Below are 26,768 nucleotides of genomic sequence, written 5' to 3'. Positions count from 1 at the left end.
CCATGCCCCATCTGGCCTCCAGCTGATGCTCAGGAAGGAGGCAGCTCTCTCAGATGTTGTCTACCACAGCTTGCAGGCACTGCTGCACACATCCATGAGCACCACAGGCACCTTGTGCTCATCAAGTGTCTGTTTTTGAGCAAGTAACTTCCATCTTAAGAAACACTAAGGATTCAGACCTGGGGCTCACGCATGCAGGCAACTCCTTGTGCTCGTCTGCTTTGAGTCAAGAGGAATCCCATCTCCCATTGGTCTTTGGGAAGTGAATCTCCTTTCAACCCCAGGGTTTTACATCTGGAGATCAGACACCTGCACTGATTGCCTCAGCTGAATGACAGCCCTGCAAAGGGGGAGTCAGAGAGTCCCTGTCCTTGTCTGTGTGTCTTTTTTTATTAAGGGCCAGGAGCAGAGCTTTCCAGGTCTGGCATTTACACATGATCACTGAGGGGACAGACAAGAACCATCCATAGGTGGATGATGTATGTGTATGGTAAGGGGAGCCTATAAATTGTGAGGAGACATCCTACACAGAGTATAGCCATCCGTGCTGCCCCTTGGGAGGTGAACTCACGGGTTAGGTTGCTGCTGGGGTAGGAAGAGTCCTTGGGGGAGTTCCTATGAAGGGGAGCTTTAAGTCATATGTATTGAAAAACGAGCAAGTGCTCTCCCCCAGGTGGTTGGCTGTAGGTCAGACCTAGGCTGGTCTCTCCTACGGGTATGGGATATAGTGGCTATGCTCTCAAATGGTAACCTGGGATCTCCTAGCTGTAATCACAAGAGTTATAGGTTGTATGACCATTATCATCATCTGCTACAAGTGTTTGGCACCTTGTATCTAATAATTGAAGGTTAAGCTGACTGGGAATACTCTTAAAGTTTGGAACTGGTCGATCAGGGTACGAGAGATACTAAGATTCCAACTAAAAGACGTTGTCAGCATTGTGTATTACAAATAAACCGTGGTTTGAAGACTTTAAGACCCTAGAAGTCCGCAGCTGGGCCAATTACCGAAGTAACACCAAGAGGGTGAGCGGTAAAATGGCGATTTCTTAAAGCAAACACACACTGATATAAACTATGCTCTTCGTGTACGCCTCTCTTGTACACGTCATCGATCCTTCCAGAAACTAGGGAGGGCCTGTCGCGTGACAGCCCGATATCCCCGTATTTCGCCTAATACAACATCTCCCCCTCCCCATGCTAAGAAAACTTAACCCGTTACAATACGCAACACTATAAACCTAACCAATGCTTAAAGCTTATCCTGCATTCGATGGTATTCTATACTCTAATGGAAATACCTAAAGAAACTCTATTGAATTATCCGTCTTATTTGCTATACCTTAACATACTATGCATAACCTTAAAATACACTCTTACCATAACTAATATTATATAGTACTCTATATGAACCCTTAACTAAACCTTAACAAACTCTCTATAATATAATTAGTAGCATAAGGCACAACCATGTTATGAAAACACCACCACAACTGTGTGGAGCAAGTGATTGAATAGTCCTCTTGTTGTCAGGAACCTTTCGAGAAGCAGTTCTTGTCCGCGATGTTTTCCATCCCTCTTCATTCTTCTTACGCCTGATGTATCTTCTCTGTATGGTGAACATCCGTCAAAGTCTTTCTGTCCATTTCCTCGATAGCGTCCATCAGCTCATCAGCACACGGCAACATGCACCATCGTTGCATTAACGCGTACTTGATATGTAGCGACTAGGTAACTAGAATCTCAACCTATAGGATAAGAAGATCACACCTTAAGAGATAAGTGAAGTTGTAACCACAGATTATGTGAATCTACTGTTGGCTGAGACCCAACAATTCCAGACTGAATCCCAAAGGTCCCTGCACTTGTTGTTCGAGCGATACTTATCACTGAGACCAACAGGAGCAGAACAACCTCAGGTACCAGATTCCCCATTGACTGCTCCTGTAAAGAAAGAACTCTTATCCCACTTCCCATAGTCAGTAAAGCGAGAAATGAAGCAGGACCCATTGTGAGTCCTAACGTGACTGGGTAAACCAACCACAGCAACAGCGATTGTCCAATGGTATCGGACTGCAGTCGAGCCAGACCTGACATGCTGAGTGGCCATAATGACAATAGAGGAGGTACTCACAGCAATAACCAATCATTGGCAGGGAGACAAGCAAGGCTCCCAGGTGACATCCATTTGCCAGATCTGCAGCGATCCAAGGCCAATGACAGGTGTGCTGGTAACTTTATCTGCTATTGCATTACCTGTGGCAAAAAGGCTTGGCACCCCAGAGTGATCACACACACGTAAGGGTGCAACAGGAGCTGTGCGGAAGACCAAGGCCTCTTCCAGAGTTCCAGCAGCCTCTGTACTTGAGAGACCTTCCTGGCCCATCCGGGCCAACTGCTTGACTGCAAAGATGGAATCTGCAACAATGTTAGAGGGTATCATTCGCCAGAGGTGCACTGCAGCTGTTACAGCCATCACCTCAAGCATCTGCACGCTGACCTTTCTGTTTGTGAAGACAGCAGCCTGCCAACTACTGTTGGAATTCTGCCAAACCATCGCCCTGAGACTAAGAGTCTCATGCTGCACAAGCGATCCTTCCATGCAGCTCTGTACGATCTTTTGCCAAGCTGCAGCCCTTTCGTTAGACCGAGTTTTGGGTTCTTCTTTTGCGTTGGATCCCTTTAGCTGACCATACAAGAGTTTCCTCAATCCTGAAGGCATTCCCAAAGCGCTCCGAACCCACTGGAGGGTTCCTACCATATTCTGCACATCCCATAGTGTCTTTACATGTGGTTGAATATCAAGACCCACCAGCTGCATTATCTCAGGACTAAACTTATATCCCAAGCACTCTGCTCCAATCCTCCCCTGCATGCCTATACCATGCACAGGGTGAAAGGAATCATCCTGCTCAGCTGCCAACACTCTCCCAAGCTCTGTCATCCACCCTTCTTTCCAGAGTGTGTATTGCACCCACTTGAGAATCACGCATGCGAGGCTTTCAGTGTCATGAGAGAGCACAGGGCCATGCACCGTCAAAGTTTCCGCTGTGTTTAAAGCTAGAGGCAAACGAAACTCTCGGCAGCAGCCAGCAGCCCGATGCCGGAAGGCGGAGCGGCTCCGCGCCAGCGAATCGAGCCCCGGTCCCCTGCATGACAGGCAGGCAGCAGGAGCCACAGCGAGCGAACAACTTGCAGCTGCGGGCCCTGTCGGTCCCCTTTGGACCTGGTTACTCCCCCCCCCGGGATAGCACCACGTTTGTGCTCCCCCCGGGTCTGGAACACGCCTACTTCTCCAACCACTTGAATTAACCGCGCGCCCGCACTCCCCGCCCCTCAATGACAAAGGAGAGGGGTCGAGAGGGGATGCGGTCGACTGGAATTCACCATCTCCCTGTGGGGGTGCAACCAGCGCCGTTAGAGCAGCAGCTGACTGCAACTTTTTCCTCTCTCCGGGAGGCGCAGCTAGCACTGGAGCAGTGACTGGCTGTAATACTTGCTCTCCCTGATCCAATCTCTCAGCTGCTTTTCCCGGCTGGTCCCGGTCAAGTACAAGCCCAAGCGACAAACACGCTTCAACAAGCTTCCCCTCCATCCTGGAGGCTTTAAGAGAACCCAAAATCAGACCCCAGGTCGCAAGCTCTGCAAACGTCTGGGTAGTCTCTGCATGCTCTGCAAGCACATCAGTGAGCGGATCCCATTTACGATAGTCCAGGATCTCGCAGGGTGATAAAAGTTCCCTGTCCCGCTCAAGATAACTAAGTACTGCAGCAATCTCCTTCACAGATGGAGCACTTTCTCCACAGTATTCTTTACAAAGAGAAAACAACACCTCACTGATACGCTCCCTGCTATCACATTTCCCACGTTGTGCAATAACTCCTCCAGCCGACTCATGGGTGGGTGCTGAGGGGCCACATCCCCCCTGGGCGGGCTCCTGTGCTGCCCACATCGAATCACCACCCCCACATCCACGTCCACTATCGTACTGGGCGGTGCGATCCACCCCTTTTTGGGAGTGGACACAGCAGCAGGCAGAACCCGACAGTAGGGAAGTACTGCCCACCTCAGATTTCATTGGCTGCACCACGCCTCCCCCATTCGGCTTATCCGCCCCCTGTACGTTCTTATCAGATATGCAAATAACTCCACATTCCTCAGTGGGCTTCCCTCCCCCCTTGTCCCTGAAAAGTTTCAAGGAAGGATATGGGCTCCAAGCAGGATAAGGAGGTGGGGGCTGGGTGTCGTCCTGGTCAGAGTGGTCTTGCGCAACTTCCTTCTGGCTTGTTCTCGAAGGTGAAGCATTGGGTGGGATTGAGGGGGTCGGCGCCATCTTGGCCCCTTCCGAACCTGCAGAAGAGACAAGATTCCCCCCCGCCTCCAACCCCAATAGCTCCCTAGCGCGCTGGTTTGCGAGTTTCTCCTCCCGAGCCGCTTTCAACACCTCTAAGATAAATCCCCAGACCTTGAATTCCGACACCCTACGGATGGCTAGCGTTCGCTGAGATAACGCGGTCGTAATTCTATCCCAGTTGTCAGGATTGTATAAATCAGAGGGGGATACTAATAGTCCTTCTTTCTCCAGCAGCAAGAGGACTGCTGTAACCTCCTTCTTAGAAGGAGTCTGCTTTCCACAGTGAAGTTTACAGGCATGAAGAATTACCTTGATAACGGCTTCCATGTCGCCCCGGCCCACGTCTCCGGCCGCCCCTGGGCGCTTCCCAGACAGCTCCTGGGGATTCCGAGCGCTCTCTCTCTCTCCCCCGACGAAGAATCTTGGCCACGATCTCTCCGTCCCGGGCTTCTACCACCCACGGCAAAGGGAAGTGAAACGCCGTCCGTGGTAGGATCCTTGCCGTTATGCTAACAGCTGCCCCCGTCTCTTCTAGGTCTTCTAAGTCTCCTTATCAGTCTGCACTGTTGTAAATCGCAGCTTATCACGTCGGCGGGTCACCATTTGTAGAATTTAAGACCCTAGAAGTCCGCAGCTGGGCCAATTACCGAAGTAACACCAAGAGGGTGAGCAGCAAAATGGCGATTTCTTAAAGCAAACACACACTTATATAAACTATGCTCTTCGTGTACGCCTCTCTAGTACACGTCATCGATCCTTCCAGAAATTAGGGAGGGCCTGTCGCGTGACAGCCCGATATCCCCCTATTTCGTCTAATACAACACTTTCCATAACCTTCCCAGGCACCGAGGTGAGACTGATGGGCCTGTAGCTGCCAGGATCATCTTTCCGGCCCTTTTTGAAGACGGGCGTCACATTCGTCAGCCCCCAATCCACTGGGACATCTCCAGTCAGCCAAGACTGCTGGAAAATGATGGACAGTGGTTCTGCGACCACATCCACCAACTCCCTCAGCACTCTAGGGTGCAACCCATCCGGCCCCATGGACTTATAAACATTCAGCTTTCAAAGTATATGGATACCTATAGAGCCTTATGGATGCCATAAGGCTGCCTATAGAGCCTTATGGATGCCTATAGAGCCTTAAGGCTGCCTATAGAGCCTTATGGATGCCTATAGAAACATAAGGATGCCTATAGAGCCCTATGGGTACCTATAGAGCCTTGAGGATACCTATAGAGCCTTATGGATGCTTAGAGAGCCTTGAGAATACCTATAGAGCCTTGAGGACGCCTATAGAGCCTTAAGGATGCCTATAGAGCCCTAAGAGTACCTATAGAGCCTTGAGGATACCTATAGAGCTTTATGGATGCCTAGAGAGCCTTGAGGATACCTATAGAGCCTTGAGGACGCCTATAGAGCCTTAAGGATGCCTATAGAGCCCTATGGGTACCTTTAGAGCCTTATGGATACATATAGAGCCTTAAGGATGCCTATAGAGACTTATGGATACCTATAGAGCCATACGGATGTCTATAGAGCCCCCCCCCCAATTAATCCTATAGGAGATGGGAGATGCCCCCCCACACACATTATCCTATAGGAGGTGGGAGAAGCCCCTCCCCCCTATCCCCCAAAATCCCAATAAATAGACAATAACAACACATCTGTCCCTGTCACGTCCTTCTTACCTCACCTGGCATGACCCTCATTAATGGACACTAATTAACGGACCCTAATTAAGGGACCCTAATTCTAGAACATTGGGCCTCTATGGGTTGACCTGATGGCTGTGTATTTCCATAGGGCTCTAAGGGCTGACCTGATGGCTGTGTGCTCCCATAGCGCTCTATGGGTTGACCTGATGGCTGTGTATTTCTATAGGGCTCTATGGGTTGACCTGATGGCTGTGTATTTCCATAGGGCTCTAAGGGTTGACATGACGGCTGTGTGCTCCTATAGGGCTCTAAGGGTTGACCTGATGGCCCCCATAACAGCACTCAGGTCCCCCCAAGAACTCCATAGGATCTATAAGGACCCCATGTGCATCCAGCCCCATAGATCTGCATCCAGCCCCATAGATGTGCATTCTGCCCCATATATGTACATCCAGCCCCATAGATGTGCATCCAGCCCCATAGATGTGTGTCCAGACCCAAAGATGTGCGTCCAGCCCCATAGATGTGTATCCTGCCCCATAGATGTGCGTCCAGCCCCATAGATGTACATCCAGCCCCATAGATCTGTTATGGCAACCAGTGCTTCCCACCCCCCGTTCGCCATGGCAGCTCCTGTCAATCAAACCCATCTCCATGACAACCGTCCCACCTCCCGTTGCCATGGTCACCGGCATCCTTCCCTCCCCCCTCTACCCCCATTCAAACTCCTCCTTTTTAACTCGTTTTTTTTTTGCCTTTTATTGCCGCTATTCACCCCAAAATCCCTTTCCCCCCCCAACCTTTTGTCACAGACCCCATTGAGCCCCATAGGCCACCCATAGACCCCTATAGAACCCCATAGGGCCCCATAGGCCCCCATAGACTCCCATAGAACCCTATAGGTTACCATAGGCCCCCATAGACTCCCATAGAACCCTATAGGCCCCCATAGGCCTCCACAGACTCCCATAGAACCCTATAGGTTACCATAGGCCACCCATAGACCCCCATAGAACCCCATAGGGCCCCATAGGCCCCCATAGATTCCCATAGAACCCTATAGGTTACCATAGGCCCCCATAGACTCCCATAGACCCCCTGTAAGACCCCACAGACCCCCCCTAGGCCCCAATAGACCCCCACAGACCCCTATAGGTCCCCATAATAGCCCCATCGAATTCTATAGACCACCATAGAATCCCATAGGCCCCGATAGTCCCCCCAAAGAATACTATAGACACCCATAGGACCCCCTTAGACCCCCCATAGGGCTCCATTGACCCCTCAGGCCCCTAAAGACCCCACATAGAACCCGACAGACCCACTTAGGAGCACTCAGGACCCCCATAGGCCCCTATAGACCCCCCAAAGGCCCACCATAGGCCCTCATAGACCCTCATAGGACCCCATAGACCCCCAATAAGCCTCATAGACCCCCCCATAAACCATTGACCCCATTGACCCCCATTAACTCCCATTGACTCCCATTGATCCCCATTGACCCCCATTGACCTCCATTGACCCCCATTGAATCCCATTGAATCCCATTGACTCCCATTGACTCTAATTGACCCCCATTGACCCCCATTGACTCCCATTGACTCCCATTGACTCCCACTGACCCCCATTAACTCCCATTGACCCCCATTGACTCCCATTGACCCCCATTGACTCCCATTGACCCCCATTGACTCCCATTGACTCCCATTGACCCCCATTGACTCCCATTGACCCCCATTAACTCCCATTGACCCCCATTGACTCCCATTGACTCCCATTGACTCCCATTGACCCCCATTAACTCCCATTGACCCCCATTGACTCCCATTGACCCCCATTAACTGCCATTGATTCCCATTGACTCCCATTGACCCCCATTGACTCCCATTTACAACCATTGACTCCCATTGACTCGCATTGACCCCCATTGACTCCCATTGACTCCCATTGACTCCCATTGACTCCCATTGACCCCCATTGACTCCCATTGACTCCCATTGACCCCATTGATTTCCATTGACCCCCATTGACTCCCATTGACTCCCATTGACTCCCATTGACTCCCATTGACCTCGATTGACTCCCATTGATTCCCATTGACCCCCATTGACTCCCATTGAACCCCATTAACTCCCATTGACTCCCATTGATCCCCATTGACCCCCATTGACCTCCATTGACTACCCATTGACTCCCATTGACTCCCATTGACCCCCATTGACCTCCATTGACCCCAATTGACTCCCATTGACTCCCATTGACTCCCATTGACTCCCACTGACTCTAATTGACACCCATTGACCCCCAATGACTCCCACTGACCCCCCTTGACTTCCATTGCCTCCCATTGACTCCAATTGACCCCCATTGACACCCATTGACCCCCATTGAATCTCAGTGACCCTCATTGACTCCCATTGACTCCCATTGACCTGGATTGACCCCCATTGACTCCCATTGACTCCCATTGAACACCATTGACTCCCATTGACTCGCATTGACCCCCATTGACTCCCATTGACTCCCATTGACTCCCATTGACTCCCATTGACCCCCATTGACTCCCATTGACTCCCATTGACCCCATTGACTTCCATGGACCCCCATTGACTCCCATTGACTCCCATTGATTCCCATTGACTCCCATTGACTCCCATTGACCTCGATTGACTCCCATTGATTCCCATTGACCCCCATTGACTCCCATTGAACTCCATTAACTCCCATTGACTCCCATTGATCCCCATTGACCCCCATTGACCTCCATTGACTACCCATTGACTCCCATTGACTCCCATTGACCCCCATTGACCTCCATTGACCCCAATTGACTCCCATTGACCCCAATTGACTCCCATTGACCCCCATTGACTCCCATTGACTCCCACTGACTCTAATTGACACCCATTGACCCCCTTTTACTCCCACTGACCCCCCTTGACTTCCATTGCCTCCCATTGACTCCAATTGACCCCCATTGACACCCATTGACCCCCATTGAATCTCATTGACCCTCATTGACTCCCATTGACTCCCATTGACCTGGATTGACCCCCATTGACTCCCATTGACTCCCATTGACCCCCATTGAGTCCCATTGACTCCCATTGACCCCCATTGACCCCCATTGACCCCCATTGACTCCCATTGACTCAAATTGACTCTCAATGACCCGCATTCACCTCCAATGTTTCCCATTTACTCCCATTGAACCCAGTGATTCCCATTGACTCCCATTGACCCCCATTGACTCCCACTGAACCCCATTGACCCCCTTAGAACCCCATTGACTCCCATTGACTCCCATTGACTCCCATTGATTCCCATTGACACCCATTGACCCCCATAGACTCCCATTGACCCCCATTGACTCCCATTGACCCCCATTGACTCCCATTGACTCCCATTGACTCCCATTGACCCCCATTGACTCCCATTGACTCCCATTGACCCCATTGACCCCCATTGACTCCCACTGAATCCCAGTGACCCCATTGACTTCCATTGACCTCCATTGACTCCCATTGACTCCCATTGACCCCCTTTGACTCTCATTGACCCCCATTAACTCCCATTGACTCCCATTGATCCCCATTGACCCCCTTTGATCTCCATTGACTCCCATTGACTCCCATTGACTCCCACTGACCCCCAATGACTCCCATTGGCTCCCATTGACACCCATTGACCCCTCTTGACTCCCATTGCCTCCCATTGACTCCCATTGACTCCCATTGATTCCCATTGACCCCCATTGACTCCCATGGACTCCGATTGACTCCCAATGACCAGCATTCACCCCCAATATCTCCCATTGACTCCCACTGACCCCCATTGACCGTCATTGATTCCCATTGACCCCCATTGACTCCCATTGACTCCCATTGACTCCCAATGACTCCCATTGACTCCCATTGACCTGGATTGACCCCCATTGACTCCCATTGAATCCCATTGACCCCCATTGACTCCCATTGACTCCCATTGACTCCCATTGACCCCCATTGACTCCCATAGACTCCCATTAACCCCCATTGACTCCCATTGACTCCCATTGACTCCCATAGACTCTCATTGACCCCCCTTGACTCCCATTGACTCTCATTTACTCCCATTGACCTCGATTGACTTTCATTGACTCCCATTGACCCCCTTTGACTCCCATTGACTCCCATTGATTCCCATTGACTCCCATTGACCCCCATTGACTCCCATTGACCCTCATTGACTCTTATTGACCCCCATTGTCTCCCATTGACTCCCATTGACCCCCATTGACTCCCATTGGCTCCCATTGACTCCCATTGACCCCCATTGACTCCCATTGACTCCCATTGACTCCCATAGACTCTCATTGACCCCCCTTGACTCCCATTGACTCTCATTTACTCCCATTGACCTCGATTGACTCCCATTGACTCCCATTGACCGTCATTGATTCCCATTGACCCCCATTGACTCCCATTGACCCCCTTTGACTCCCATTGACCCCCATTAACTTCCATTGACTCCCATTGATCCCTATTGACCCCCTTTGATCTCCATTGACTCCCATTGATTCCCATTGACTCCCATTGACTCTCATTGACTCCCATTGACCTCCATTGACTCCCATTGACTCCCATTGACTCCCATTGACCCCCACTGACTCCCACTGACTCCCATTGACCCCCATTGACCTTCATTGACTCCCATTGATTCCCACTGGCCTTCTTTGACTCCCATTGAATCCCATTGATTCCCATTGACCCCGATAGACTCCCATTGACCCCTATTGACTCCCATTGACTCCCATTGACTCCCATTGACCCCCATTGACTCCCATTGACTCCCATTGACTCCCATTGACTCTCATTGACTCCCATTAACTCCCACTGACCCCCATTGACCCCCATTGATACCCATTGACTCCCATTGACTCCCATTGACTCCCATTGACTCCCATTGACTCCCATTGACTCCCATTGACCTCGATTGACTCCCATTGATTCCCATTGACCCCCATTGATTCCCATTGACCCCCATTGACCTCTATTGACCCCCATTGACTCCCATTGACTCCCATTGAACCCCATTGACCTCTATTGACCCCCATTGACCCCCATTGACTCCCATTGACTCCCATTGACTCCCATTGACCTCGATTGACTCCCATTGATTCCCATTGACTCCCATTGATGCCCATTGACCCCCATTGACCTGCATTGACCCCCATTGACTCCCATTGACTCCCATTGAACCCCATTGACCTCTATTGACCCCTATTGACTCCCATTGACCCCCATTGAACCCCAATGACTCCCATTGACCCCCCTTGACTCCCATTGACTCCCATTGACTCCCATTGACCCCCTTTGACTCCCATTGACCCCCATTGATCCATTGACTCCCATTGAACCCCACTGACCCCCATTGACCCCCATTGACTCCCATTGACTCCCATTGACCCCCATTGACTCCCATTGACCCCCATTGATTCCCATTGACTCACATTGACCCCCTTTGACTCCCACTGAACCCCATTGACCCCCTTTGACCCCCATTGACTCCCATTGACTCCCATTGACTCCCATTGATTCCCATTGACTCCCATTGACCCCCATTGACTCCCATTGACCGTCATTGACTCTTATTGACCCCCATCGTCTCCCATTGACTCCCATTGACCCCCATTGACCTTCATTGACTCCCATTGATTCCCACTGGCCTTCTTTGACTCCCATTGATTCCCATTGATTCCCATTGACCCCGATAGACTCCCATTGACCCCGATAGACTCCATTGACTCCCATTGACTCCCATTGACCCCCATTGACTCCCATTGACTCCCATTGACTCCCATTGACTCTCATTGACTCCCATTAACTCCCACTGACCCCCATTGACCCCCATTGACTCACATTGACCCCCATTGAATCCCATTGACTCCCATTGACCCCCATTGACTCCCATTGACTCCCATTGACTCCCATTGACTCCCATTGACCTCGATTGACTCCCATTGATTCCCATTGACCCCCATTGATTCCCATTGACCCCCATTAAATTCCATTGACTCCCATTGACTCCCATTGACCCCCATTGACCTGCATTGACCCCCATTGACTCCCATTGACTCCCATTGAACCCCATTGACCTCGATTGACTCCCATTGATTCCCATTGACCCCCATAGATTCCCATTGACCCCCATTAAATTCCATTGACTCCCATTGATGCCCATTGACCCCCATTGACCTGCATTGACCCCCATTGACTCCCATTGACTCCCATTGAACCCCATTGACCTCTATTGACCCCTATTGACTCCCATTGACCCCCATTGAACCCCAATGACTCCCATTGACCCCCCTTGACTCCCATTGACTCCCATTGACTCCCATTGACCCCCTTTGACTCCCATTGACCCCCATTGATCCATTGACACCCATTGAACCCCACTGACCCCCATTGACCCCCATTGACTCCCATTGACTCCCATTGACCCCCATTGACTCCCATTGACCCCCATTGATTCCCATTGACTCCCATTGACCCCCTTTGACTCCCACTGAACCCCATTGACCCCCTTTGACCCCCATTGACTCCCATTGACTCCCATTGACTCCCATTGATTCCCATTGACTCCCATTGACCCCCATTGACTCCCATTGACCCTCATTGACTCTTATTGACCCCCATCGTCTCCCATTGACTCCCATTGACCCCCATTGACCTTCATTGACTCCCATTGATTCCCACTGGCCTTCTTTGACTCCCATTGATTCCCATTGATTCCCATTGACCCCGATAGACTCCCATTGACCCCGATAGACTCCCATTGACTCCCATTGACTCCCATTGACCCCCATTGACTCCCATTGACTCCCATTGACTCCCATTGACTCTCATTGACTCCCATTAACTCCCACTGACCCCCATTGACCCCCATTGACTCACATTGACCCCCATTGAATCCCATTGACTCCCATTGACCCCCATTGACTCCCATTGACTCCCATTGACTTCCATTGACTCCCATTGACCTCGATTGACTCCCATTGATTCCCATTGACCCCCATTGATTCCCATTGACCCCCATTAAATTCCATTGACTCCCATTGACTCCCATTGACCCCCATTGACCTGCATTGACCCCCATTGACTCCCATTGACTCCCATTGAACCCCATTGACCTCGATTGACTCCCATTGATTCCCATTGACCCCCATAGATTCCCATTGACCCCCATTAAATTCCATTGACTCCCATTGATGCCCATTGACCCCCATTGACCTGCATTGACCCCCATTGACTCCCATTGACTCCCATTGAACCCCATTGACCTCTATTGAGCCCTATTGACTCCCATTGACCCCCATTGACCCCCAATGACTCCCATTGACCCCCCTTGACTCCCATTGACTCCCATTGACTCCCATTGACCCCCTTTGACTCCCATTGACCCCCATTGATCCATTGACTCCCATTGAACCCCACTGACCCCCATTGACCCCCATTGACTCCCATTGACTCCCATTGACCCCCATTGACTCCCATTGACCCCCATTGATTCCCATTGACTCCCATTGACCAGCTTTGACTCCCACTGAACCCCATTGACCCCCTTTGACCCCCATTGACTCCCATTGACTCCCACTGACTCCCATTGATTCCCATTGACTCCCATTGACCCCCATTGACTCCCATTGACCCTCATTGACTCTTATTGACCCCCATCATCTCCCATTGACTCCCATTGACCCCCATTGACCTTCATTGACTCCCATTGATTCCCACTGGCCTTCTTTGACTCCCATTGATTCCCATTGATTTCCATTGACCCCGATAGACTCCCATTGACCCCGATAGACTCCCATTGACTCCCATTGACTCCCATTGACCCCCATTGACTCCCATTGACTCCCATTGACTCCCATTGACTCTCATTGACTCCCATTAACTCCCACTGACACCCATTGACCCCCATTGACTCACATTGACCCCCATTGAATCCCATTGACTCCCATTGACCCCCATTGACTCCCATTGACTCCCATTGACTCCCATTGACTCCCATTGACCTCGATTGACTCCCATTGATTCCCATTGACCCCCATTGATTCCCATTGACCCCCATTAAATTCCATTGACTCCCATTGACTCCCATTGACCCCCATTGACCTGCATTGACCCCCATTGACTCCCATTGACTCCCATTGAACCCCATTGACCTCTATTGACCCCTATTGACTCTCATTGACCCCCATTGACGCCCAATGACTCCCATTGACCCCCCTTGACTCCCATTGACTCCCATTGACTCCCATTGACCCCCTTTGACTCCCATTGACCCCCATTGACCTCCATTGACTCCCATTGACCCCCATTGACCCCCATTGCCCCCCATTGACTCCCATTGACTCCCATTGACCCCCATTGACTCCCATTGACCCCCATTGATTCCCATTGACTCCCATTGACCCCCTTTGACTCCCACTGAACCCCATTGACCCCCTATGACCCCCATTGACTCCCATTGACCCCCATTGACTCCCATTGATTCCCATTGACTCCCATTGACCCCCATTGACTCCCATTGACCCTCATTGACTCTTATTGACCCCCATTGTCTCCCATTTACTCCCATTGCCCCCCATTGACTCCCATTGGCTCCCATTGACTCCCATTGACCCTTATTGACTCCCATTGACTCCCATTGACTCCCATAGACTCTCATTGACCCCCCTTGACTCCCATTGACTCTCATTTACTCCCATTGACCTCGATTGACTTTCATTGACTCCCATTGACCCCCTTTGACTCCCATTGACCCCCATTAACTCCCATTGACTCCCATTGATCCCTATTGACCCCCTTTCATCTCCATTGACTCCCATTGATTCCCATTGACCCCCATTGATTCCCATTGACCCCCATTAAATTCCATTGACTCCCATTGATGCCCATTGACCCCCATTGACCTGCATTGACCCCCATTGACTTCCATTGACACCCATTGAACCCCATTGACTCTCATTGACTCCCATTGACTCCCATTGACCCCCATTGACCCCCAATGACTCCCATTGACCCCCCTTGACTCCCATTGACTCCCATTGACTCCCATTGACCCCCTTTGACTCCCATTGACCCCCATTGACCTCCATTGACTCCCATTGAACCCCACTGACCCCTATTGACCCCCATTGACTCTTATTGACTCCCATTGACCCCCATTGACTCCCATTGACTCCCATTGACTCCCATTGACCCCCATTGACTCCCATTGACTCCCATTGACTCACATTGACCCCTCTTGACTCTCATTGCCTCCCATTGACTCCCATTGACCCCCATTGATTCCCATTGACCCCCATTGACTCCCATGGACTCCCATTGAATCCCAGTGACTCCCATTGACTCCCATTGACCTGGATTGACCCCCATTGACTCCCATTGACTCCCATTGACCCCCATTGACTCCCATTGACTCTCATTTACTCCCATTGACCTCGATTGACTTTCATTGACTCCCATTGACCCCCTTTGACTCCCATTGACTCCCATTGATTCCCATTGACTCCCATTGACCCCATTGACTCCCATTGACCCTCACTGACTCTTATTGACCCCCATTGTCTCCCATTGACTCCCATTGACCCCCATTGACTCCCATTGGCTCCCATTGACTCCCATTGACCCCCATTGACTCCCATTGACTCCCATTGACTCCCATAGACTCTCATTGACCCTTATTGACTCCCATTGACTCCCATTGACTCCCATTGACCTCCATTGACTCCCATTAACTCCCATTGACCCCCTTTGACTCCCATTGACTCCCATTAATTCCCACTGACTCCCATTGACCCCCATTGACTCCCATTGACCCTCATTGACTCTTATTGACCCCCATTGTCTCCAATTGACTCCCATTGACCCCTATTGACTCTCATTGGCTCCCATTGACTCCCATTGACCCCCATTGACTCCCATTGACTCCCATTGACCCCCTTTGACTCCCATTGACCCCCATTAACTTCCATTGACTCCCATTGATCCCTATTGACGCCCTTTGATCTCCATTGACTCCCATTGATTCCCATTGACTCCCATTCACTCTCATTGACTCCCATTGACCTCGATTGACTCCCATTGACTTCCATTGACCTCCTTTGACTCCCATTGACCTCCATTGACTCCCATTGACTCCCATTGACTCCCATTGACCCCCACTGACTCCCACTGACTCCCATTGACCCCCATTGACCTTCATTGACTCCCATTGATTCCCACTGGCCTTCTTTGACTCCCATTGATTCCCATTGATTCCCATTGACCCCGATAGACTCCCATTGACCCCTATTGACTCCCATTGACTCCCATTGACTCCCATTGACCCCCATTGACTCCCATTGACTCCCATTGACTCCCATTGACCCCCATTGACTCCCATTGACTCCCATTGACTCCCATTGACTCTCATTGACTCCCATTAACTCCCACTGACCCCCATTGACCCCCATTGACTCACATTGACCCCCATTGAATCCCATTGACTCCCATTGACTCCCATTGATACCCATTGACCCCCTTTGATCTCCATTGACTCCCATTGATTCCCATTGACTCCCATTGACTCCCATTGACCTCGATTGACTCCCATTGATGCCAATTGACCCCCATTGATTCCCATTGACCCCCATTAAATTCCATTGACTCCCATTGATGCCCATTGACCCCCATTGACCTGCATTGACCCCCATTGACTCCCATTGACTCCCATTGAACCCCATTGACCTCTATTGACCCCTATTGACTCCCATTGATCCCCATTGACCCCCAATGACTCCCATTGACCCCCCTTGACTCTCATTGACTCCCATTGACTCCCATTGACCCCCTTTAACTCCCATTGACCCCCATTGACCTCCATTGACTCCCATTGAACCCCAATGACCCCCATTGACCCCCATTGACTCCCATTGACTCCCATTGACCCCTTATTGACTCCCATTGACCCCCATTGATTCCCATTGACTCCCATTGACCCCCTTTGACTCCCACTGAACCCCATTGACCCCCTTTGACCCCCATTGACTCCCATTGACTCCCATTGACTCCCATTGACCCCCTTTGACTCCCATTGACCCCCATTGACTCCCATTGACCCTCATTGACTCTTATTGACCCCCATTGTCTCCCATTGACTCCCATTGACCCCCATTGACTCCCATTGGCTCCCATTGACTCCCATTGACCCTTATTGACTCCCATTGACTCCCATTGATTCCCATAGACTCTCATTGACCCCCCTTGACTCCCATTGACTCTCATTTACTCCCATTGACCTCGATTGACTTTCATTGACTCCCATTGACCCCCTTTGACTCCCATTGACCCCCATTAACTCCCATTGACTCCCATTGATCCCTATTGACCCCCTTTGATCTCCATTGACTCCCATTGATTCCCATTGACTCCCATTGACTCTCATTGACTCCCATTGACCTCCATTGACTCCCATTGACTCCCATTGACCTCCATTGACTCCCATTGACCTCCATTGACTCCCATTGACTCCCATTGACTCCCATTGACCCCCACTGACTCCCACTGACTCCCTATGACCCCCATTGACCTTCATTGACTCCCATTGATTCCCACTGGCCTTCTTTGACTCCCATTGATTCCCACTGGCCTTCTTTGACTCCCATTGATTCCCATTGATTCCCATTGACCCCGATAGATACCCATTGACGCCTATTGACTCCCATTGACTCCCATTGACTCCCATTGACCCCCATTGACTCCCATTGACTCCCATTGACTCCCATTGACTCTCATTGACTCCCATTAACTCCCACTGACCCCCATTGACCCCCATTGACTCACATTGACCCCCATTGACTCCCATTGACTCCCATTGACTCCCATTGATACCCATTGACCCCCTTTGATCTCCATTGACTCCCATTGATTCCCATTGACTCCCATTTACCCCCATTGACTCCCATTGACTCTCATTGACTCCCATTGACCTCGATTGACTCCCATTGATTCCCATTGATCCCCACTGATTCCCATTAACTCCCATTGACACTTATTGACCTTCATTGACTCCCATTGACTCCCATTGACTCCCATTGACACCCATTGACTCTTATTGACTCCCATTGACTCCCACTGACCCCCACTGACCCCCATTGACTCTTATTGACTCCCATTGACCCCCATTGACCCCCATTGACTCCCATTGACCCCCATTGACTCCCATTGACCCCCATTGATTCCTATTGACTCCCATTGACCCCCATTGACTCCCATTGACCCCCATTGTCTCTCATTGACTCCCATTGACTCCCATTGACTCCCATTTTCCCCCATTGACTCCCACTGACTCCCACTGACCCCCACTGACTCTTATTGACCCCCATTGACCCCCATTGTCTCCCATTGACTCCCATTGACCCCCATTGACTCCCATTGGCTCCAATTGACTCCCATTGACCCCCATTGACTCCCATTGACTCCCATTGACTCCCATTGACTCCCATGGACCCCCATTGACTTTCATTGACTCTCATTTACTGCCATTGACCTCGATTGAGTCCCATTGGCTCCCATTGACCCCCTTTGACTCCCATTGACCCCCATTAACTCCCATTGACTCCCATTGATCCCTATTGACCCCCTTGGATCTCCATTGAATCCCATTGATTCCCATTGACTCCCATTGACTCTCATTGACTCCCATTGACCTCGATTGACTCCCATTGACTCCCATTGAATCCCATTGACTCCCATTGACTCCCATTGACCCCCACTGACTCCCACTGACCCCCATTGACCTTCATTGACTCCCATTGACTCCCACTGACCCTCTTTGACTCCCATTGATTCCCATTGACTCCCATTGACCCCGATAGACTCCCATTGACCCCTATTGACTCCTATTGACTTCCATTGACTCCCATTGACCCCCATTGACACCCATTGACTCCTATTGACTCCCATTGACCCTCGTTGACTCCCATTGACTCCCATTGACCTCCATTGACTCCCATTGACTCCCATTGACTCCCATTGACTCCCATTGACCCCATTGACCCCCATTGATTCCCATTGACCCCCATTGATTCCCATTGATCCCTATTGACCCCCTTTGATCTCCATTGACTCCCATTGATTCCCATTGACTCCCATTGACTCTCATTGACTCCCATTGACCTCGATTGACTCCCATTGATTCCCATTGACCCCCATTGATTCCCATTGACCCCCATTGACCTGCATTGACCCCCATTGACTCCTATTGACTCCCATTGACTCCCATTGACTCTCATTGACCCCCATTGACTCCCATTGACTCCTATTGACCCTCATTGACACCCATTGACTCCCATTGACCCCCATTGACTCCCATTGACTCCCATTGACCCCCATTGACTTCCATTGACCCCCATTGACCCCCATTGATTCCCATTGACCCCCATTGACTCCCATTGACTCTCATTGACTCCCATTGACCCCCATTGACTCCCATTGACTTTCATTGCCTCCCATTGGCCCTCATTGACCTCGATTGACTCCCATTGACGCTCATAGACCCCCATTGTCTCCCATTGACCCCCATTGACTCCTGTTGACCCCCATTGACTTTCATTGACTCCCATTAACTCCCATTGACTCCCATTGACCCCTACTGACTTTTGAATTCTCCTGGCTCAAACTGCATGTCATAGGTTACCCTAAAATCTACCTGCACCCATGAAAGGGGGTAGTCGGCCCGCTGGCCGCTGGCCCAGAAGGAGAAGAAGACAGGGAAAATGGAAATAAATACAGCAGCAACAATCTAATCTTTTAGGCAGGTCCTCCATCCTCTCTCCACTCACATCCTCATTGATTTCCAGTGCCTGAAAACTATTGCTAATATATTCTGCAACCTATTGCTAGATCGCAAGTGCAATCGTTTGGTACAAGACTTGAGGGCAAGTAATGGAATTGTTGAGTGGATACACTCAGTGGTGGCAAATCCATGCACCTCATTAACCCAGTTAAGGAATGAACAGGTGGAGTTTACCTTCTGGATTTGAAGCACGTCTCTTCTGCCTGGTTTGGCCAATCTGGTGAGAAGAGACTCAGTGAACCAGCACAGTGTTACCCAGGGCTGTGAGAACAGCTTAATGACTGTTGAGAACTGGTCAACTCGTGAGCCTGAGACCTGGGATCCTCCAGCCCAGGGTGGAACTTAATTGCAGCAGGTGGATGCCACAGCAACAAAAGAGAGCGGTGCAATGGTCTGTGAGTCTGCTGAGTTTCTTGGTTGACGGAAAGCACAAATAACTCAACAGCAAGTGACATATTTGGGAGATTACAGCTGGACCTTGAACCTTAAGGATCGCCAGGAAAGAAGCCATCTGACAAACCCCTGAGCCGCACATTGCCAAGGAACTCCATACATTCCCAGGAATGACAGGATGGTGCTGACTGTGGATGCACAGCCATGGACTGGTCGTAAAGCTCCAAACAGCTTGATGAAGTGAGTAAGGGACGGTCAGGGTGTCTGAGGACGGTGGCTGCACTGGTGCTCAATATTCAAGAAGCCTGTAAATCTACATTGGGCCAAAGGATGCCAGTTTTAATATCTCATACAGTGTTTACTGTATTGGAGGCAAAAGGGGGACATTGGCTCTCACCCCAAAGATCCCTGAAATACCAGGCCCATCCTGACAGAGCAGGATGATGTAGAAATAATTGTAACTAATATTGTCAACCCAGTATCTTTCCTTTGCGGAACACCTGGAGTACCAGTATCTCCTGACTGCTTTGAAACAAATGGAGCTGCACATTTCAGATGGTCAGTCAGACCTGAAGGACAAATCCCTAGAAGATGTAGAAGTTCCTGGTGGGTTCTATGGGTCCTAAGAGGGTCCTGATGGGTCCTATGGGGGTCCTGGGTTCTCCTAAGGCGGTCCTGATGGGTCCTATGGAAGACCTGCGTACTTCTATGGGGGTCCTGGTGGGTCCTGAGGGGTCCAAAGTGGGTTCTGACAGCTGCAGTTCTGTGAGACAAGGAGAATGTAAGGCAGTTTATGCAGTAACTGCTACTGACCAGGATCCAAGGACTATTAGCACCAACATCATCTTTGAAATCTGTAGTTCACCTATTTCAAGCTGGGGACTGGATCCTGATCCAGACGGGGAAGGAGACAAAGCTGCAGCCTGACTGGGAAGGACCGTTCCAAGTACTTCTAATGACTGAAACAGCTGTGAGGATGCCGAGAAAGGATGGACTCATACACACTGGTAAAGGCACCCACCAGCCCAGAGGCGTGGGAACTGTTGCCACAGAAAAACCTTTAAAAGAAAAGAATTAGAAGGAAATCATGACAAGTTTTTCTATACGCATATATATATATTGTACTATTATTTTAACTAACCTTTAACTTCTCCTCAGATAGGTGAATAAATTGTATATGTAAGTGGGAGAGTATTATAACCTCTATAGAACTAATGCTCACAAAAGTTTTTCCATGTTGTAACGAGGAGTATTTACTGCTGTACCCATTCGTTATCCTGATAATTATCTGGAAAATGTAAAATTTGACAGTAACACAGGGACCAACTGATAGTTTTGATGTGAATGAGGGACTCTTGTAGTGTATGGAATGATGTATGGTGGACAGCTGCCTATTGAGGCTGGACATATACACGCCTTGAAAAAACCCAGAATCACAGAATGACCCGGGTTGGAAGGGACCTCGAGGATCATGGAGTTCCAACCCCCCTGCCTGGCAGGGCCACCAAACATACGCCTTTACTAGATCAGGTTGCCCAAGGCCCCGTCCAACCTGGTCTTGAACACCTCCAAGGACGGGGCATCCACAACCTTCCTGGGCAGCCTGTTCCAGGACCTCACCACTCTCCTAGTAGAGAACTTCCACCCAACATCCAACCTAAATCTTCCCTCTTTCAACTTAAAACCATTTCCCCTTGTTCTGCTATTATCAGCCCTTTCGAAGAGTTTACTCCCCTCCTGGGAGTAAGTTCCCTTCAGGTATTGAAAGGCTGCAATGAGGTCACCCCGCAACCTTCTCTTCTCCAGGCTGAACAAACCCAACTCCTTCAGCCTGTCCTCATAGGGGAGGTGCTCCAGCCCCCTGATCATCTTCGTGGCCCTCCTCTGGACCCTTTCCAACAGTTCCACATCTTTCTTGTTCTGAGGGCTCCATACCTGGACACAGTACTCCAGATGGGGCCTCACAAGAGTCAAGAAGAGAGGTTCAACCACCTTCCTATCCCTGCTGACCACCACTCTCCTGATGGAGCCCAGGATCCCATTTGCCTTCTGGGCTGCCAGAGCGCACTGCTGGCTCATGTTGAGTCTCTCGTCCATCAGGACCCCCAGGTCCTTCTCTGCCGAGCTGCTCTCAAGGACTTCTGCTCCCAGCCTGTGCAGGTGCCTGAGGTTCTTCCGGCCCAAGTGCAAAACCTTGCACTTTGTTGTGTTGAACCTCATTAGGTTCACCTGAGCCCAGCTTTCCAGCCTGTCAAGGTCCCTCTGAATGGCATCCGTTCCCTCCACCGTATCGACTGCACCACTCAGCTTGGTGTCATCAGCAAACTTGCTGAGGGTGCACTCCATTCCCTCATCGATGTCATTAATAAAGATGCTAAAGAGCACCGGTCCCAAGACAGACCCTTGAGGGACACCGCTCGTTACCGGCCTCCACCTGGACATAGAGCCATTGACCACCACCCTCTGTCTGCAGCCTTTCAACCTATTTCTTATCCATCGAGTTGTCCACCCATCAAATCCACTTCCCTCCAATTTGGAGATGAGGATGTGGTGGGGGGCCATGTCAGAGGCCTTGCTCAGGTCCAGGTAAATGACATCGGTCGCCTTCCCTTCATCCACCATAGCTGTCATTCCATCACAGAAGGTCACAGGATTAGTTAAGCATGACCTTCCCCTGGTGAAGCTGTGCTGGCTGTCTCGGATCACATGCTCATTCTTTATGTGATTGAGCATGTTGTCCAGGAGGATCTATTCCATGATCTTCCCAGGCATGGAGGTGAGACTCACCGGCCAGTAGTTCCCCGGGTCCTCCCTGCTCACCTTCTTGTATATGGGACTGACGTGACCTTTCCTCCAGTCATCCGGGACCTCACCTGACAGCCACAACTTCTCAAATATGATGGAGAGCGGCTCGGCAACCACCTCAGCCAGCTCCTTCAGGACCCTGGGATGCACGCCATCTGGCCCCATAGACTTGTACACATTCAGTCTAAGGAGGCACTCTTGGACTTGCTCTGCCCTTACTGTGCCCTTACTGTCCCCACATAAAGGTTTGGGGATGCAGGGCTTAGGGACATGAAAAAGACTAGAATCCTGGCCACCAGTGAAGACCGAGGTGAAGAACTCATTCAGCACCTCAGCTTTCTCTTCATCTGTTGAAGCCAGTTCTCCTTTTAAATTTACCAAAGTAGGTACACCTGTTTTGGCCCGTCTTTTCTGGCCAATGTACCTGTAGAAGGCTTTCTTATTGTTTTTCACATCCCTTGCCAAGTTCAGTTCTGCCTGCGCCTTGGCCTCCCTGATCCAACGTCTGCAAGTCTGGACAGCATCCCTGTATTCTTCTGAGGTGACACAGCTTTGTTTCCAGAGCTTGTACACCCCTTTCTTCGCCCTCAGTTCTCTCAGCAGGTCCTTGCTGAGCCATGCCGGTTTCCTACCTTTCTTATTCAGTGGAGCCCACTTTCTTATTCAGTGGAATGGAGACCTCTTGTGCTTCCAGGAGGGCATCCTTGAAGAGCAGCCAGCTCTCCTCAACATCCTTGTCTTTGAGGGCAGCACGCCAGGGGATCTTGGCTAGCAGTCCATTGAGTAGCTTGAATCTGCTCTTCTAAAGTTCAGTGTCCTGATCCTGCTCTTTGCCAGGCCCACATCGCTTGAGATCACAAGTTGTCAAGTCCTTCACTGTGATTCCATCAATCCCTTCCTATCTCTGTCTAACTCATTTCTTGTACAGTTATTCCCTGTGAATGTCAAACCTCAATAGAAGCAGCTTGGACATGGCATGCAGTAGATCACTGTGTTTTACCGTTCATTCAATTGCATCACCTTTCCTACTGTTTGTTGGAAAAAAAAAAGAAAAAAAAAAAAAAAAAAAGAAAAAAAAAAAAAGAAAAAAAAAAGAAAAAAAAAAAAAGAAAATTAAAAAAAAAGAAATAGTGATGTGAGGAAAAGTGATGCAAGTCCCATGGGGCCAATGTGAGTAGAAACGGGGTGGGGGGGTTGAGAAGAACATTTTTCGACACAGAATAGAACGCATTGGGGACATCCTGGATTGATACCAGTTGCACAGTGCTGCTTTAAATCTTGTTTATATCCAGCTCTAAATAAATAGACAGTAAATGTCTGCTGGATTCTTCCTCTTTAAGATCTATCCAGGTACCCCTCCATTTTGCTGCACAAGTTCTGAAAACTTGAAGAAGATAACAGGAAGGCACAAGGCACAGGAGACTCTTCAGATTATAATGAGCCCCAGGGTGCATTTGACGCTGAGTCCATCAACCTCCAGTGCAGAGAGAAGTTTGCAGAGAGTGCTCAGCAAGACAAAGTCAGAAGTAACAGTGAAGTTTCTGGGAGTATTAATGGGCCCACTGAGGAACATTAACAAGCAAGCTTCCCAAGGGACTCGTTAGAGAAGATAATTGGAAGATATGACTACAGGCAATGAAAGGCATGGTGGCCTAGATGCTTAGAAACCCTTTCTTTGTCTTATGAAGCAGACAGGCCATGTCCTGATCCCCAGACCCTTGGTAGAGAGAACCTCATGCTGACTAAGGATCCTTCCTGGGGCAGTGGGTTGGAGGTCAGTATGATGTTAAATGAAAGACATGGGGACAGAAGATCCCAGGCTCTGCATGGGCTGCAGGGACACTGTGAGGTTCATGTCCAATCTGTGCCCCGTGTCTCATCGCAGGCTGTGGGATGTGAGAAGGGCCCAGTCTGAACAAGCAGTCAATCCCGATGAAACTCTGAACTTCAGATCTCTCAGGTCCAGTGCCTTCCTTTGCACACCCTACCTTGGTTTAACGTCCTTTATGTTCTGTGGTGCCCTGAAGTGCACCCAGTGCTCCAGGTGAGGCAGCAGCAGTGCAGAGCAGACAGGGACAAACCTTTCCCTCACTGACCTGGTAATACCTTGCTTGATGCACTCCAATGGACCGCTGAGCTTCCTGGGTGCCTGGGCACACTGCTGACTCATGTTCAATTTGATGTTTACCAGGACTCACTGGATGCAACAGCACCAGGTCCAGGGTTGCTCCTACCCAGGTGCACAATCAGGCACTTGTTCTTGTTATGCTTTATGCACTTGGTGCTTAGGAACAACTGGTTCTCTGACTTGTCCACATCTCACTGCAAGTCCTCTCCACCCTCACTGGAGGCAACAGCACCTCCAATCAGCAAATTTGCTCAGAACAACTCCAAATCCTGCATGCAGGTCATCTGCAAAAACATGAAAGAGAAGTGGCCCTAAAATGGAGCCCTAAGGAACCCTGATAGTGACCATCTACCTGCCCGATGGATCCCATTGACTGTAATCCTTTGGGCCTGACCTGTTGGCCAACTGCTCACCCACTACGTTCTTTTTCTGTCTAGCTGCATGCAGGACATTCTGTCTAGAAGGATGCTGTGAGAAATAGTATCAAAAGCTCTACTGATATCCTCAAGGATTTCATCCATTTTCAACTGGATTACCTTGGTCAGCTAAATGGATAACCGTGTCATAAAAGAACCTGAAGTTAAACAGGACCGTCCCCTCAGGAACTTGTGTTGGCTGCGACCAATGACAGAATTGTCTTTCAGCTGTTTTTCCATAACTCCCACCACCATTGCCTCCATAATTTCACCAGGCACTGGAGTGAGACTGACAGGTCCATAATTGCCCATGTCATCTTTCTTGCTCTTCCTTACAAGGAGACAACATTTGCCAGCTTCCTGTCAATGGGCATGACCCCAGAGTTATTTAGTTGCAAGTGAAATGAGAGCCCAGAGCAAATTAAGGTGTCATCAGTGAAAGACCGTACATGTGCCATAGCTTTGCAATGCCTTGAACTCCAGAGTATGCCACAGATGGAGCAGAGAGGAAGGCCTGCCTCTTCTGTTGTGACCTCCTCCATTTGGTAAGTAGAATAACACTACATGATACATGGGCACTGTGACTCTGCTCTGATCTGCTCGCAGGGGAAAGGTGAGGAGAGTTGCTCTCATGTCAGTGCAGATAAACTCACTTCCTCTTCATCCCTTTTTTCCTCTGTAAACTATTACACTATTTGTACCCTCATTTACACTTCCACATACCCTCAAGTACACTTCCATATGCCATCAACAATTACACTTTCTTTTACCATCAAAACAGTTTGTCAAACAATACTGTTTTTTAGATCCATATACACCCTTACTACCATATAACTTTTCCATTAACAGTCTGTATTATTCAGTTATAAACACCAGAACCAGCACAGATTGGCCCACATCTCTCACACAGTTCCTTGCAAGAAGAACGTAGTATTACATAAATTGGTTGACACTCATTAAAAAAGAAAAATAATAAAGATTTATTTATTTATTTATTTATTTATTTTTAAAGTATGTTATGAATAGAAGGAAGACTAGGGAGACTGTGGGTCCCCTACTAAGTGAGGGGGGTATTCTGGTAATGAGGGATGCTGAGACGCTGGAGATACTGAAGGCATTCTTTG

This window comes from Excalfactoria chinensis, unplaced genomic scaffold (assembly GCF_039878825.1).
Source record: "Excalfactoria chinensis isolate bCotChi1 unplaced genomic scaffold, bCotChi1.hap2 Scaffold_85, whole genome shotgun sequence".
Taxonomy (NCBI): Eukaryota; Metazoa; Chordata; class Aves; order Galliformes; family Phasianidae; genus Excalfactoria; species Excalfactoria chinensis.
This window is presented reverse-complemented; position numbering follows the sequence as displayed.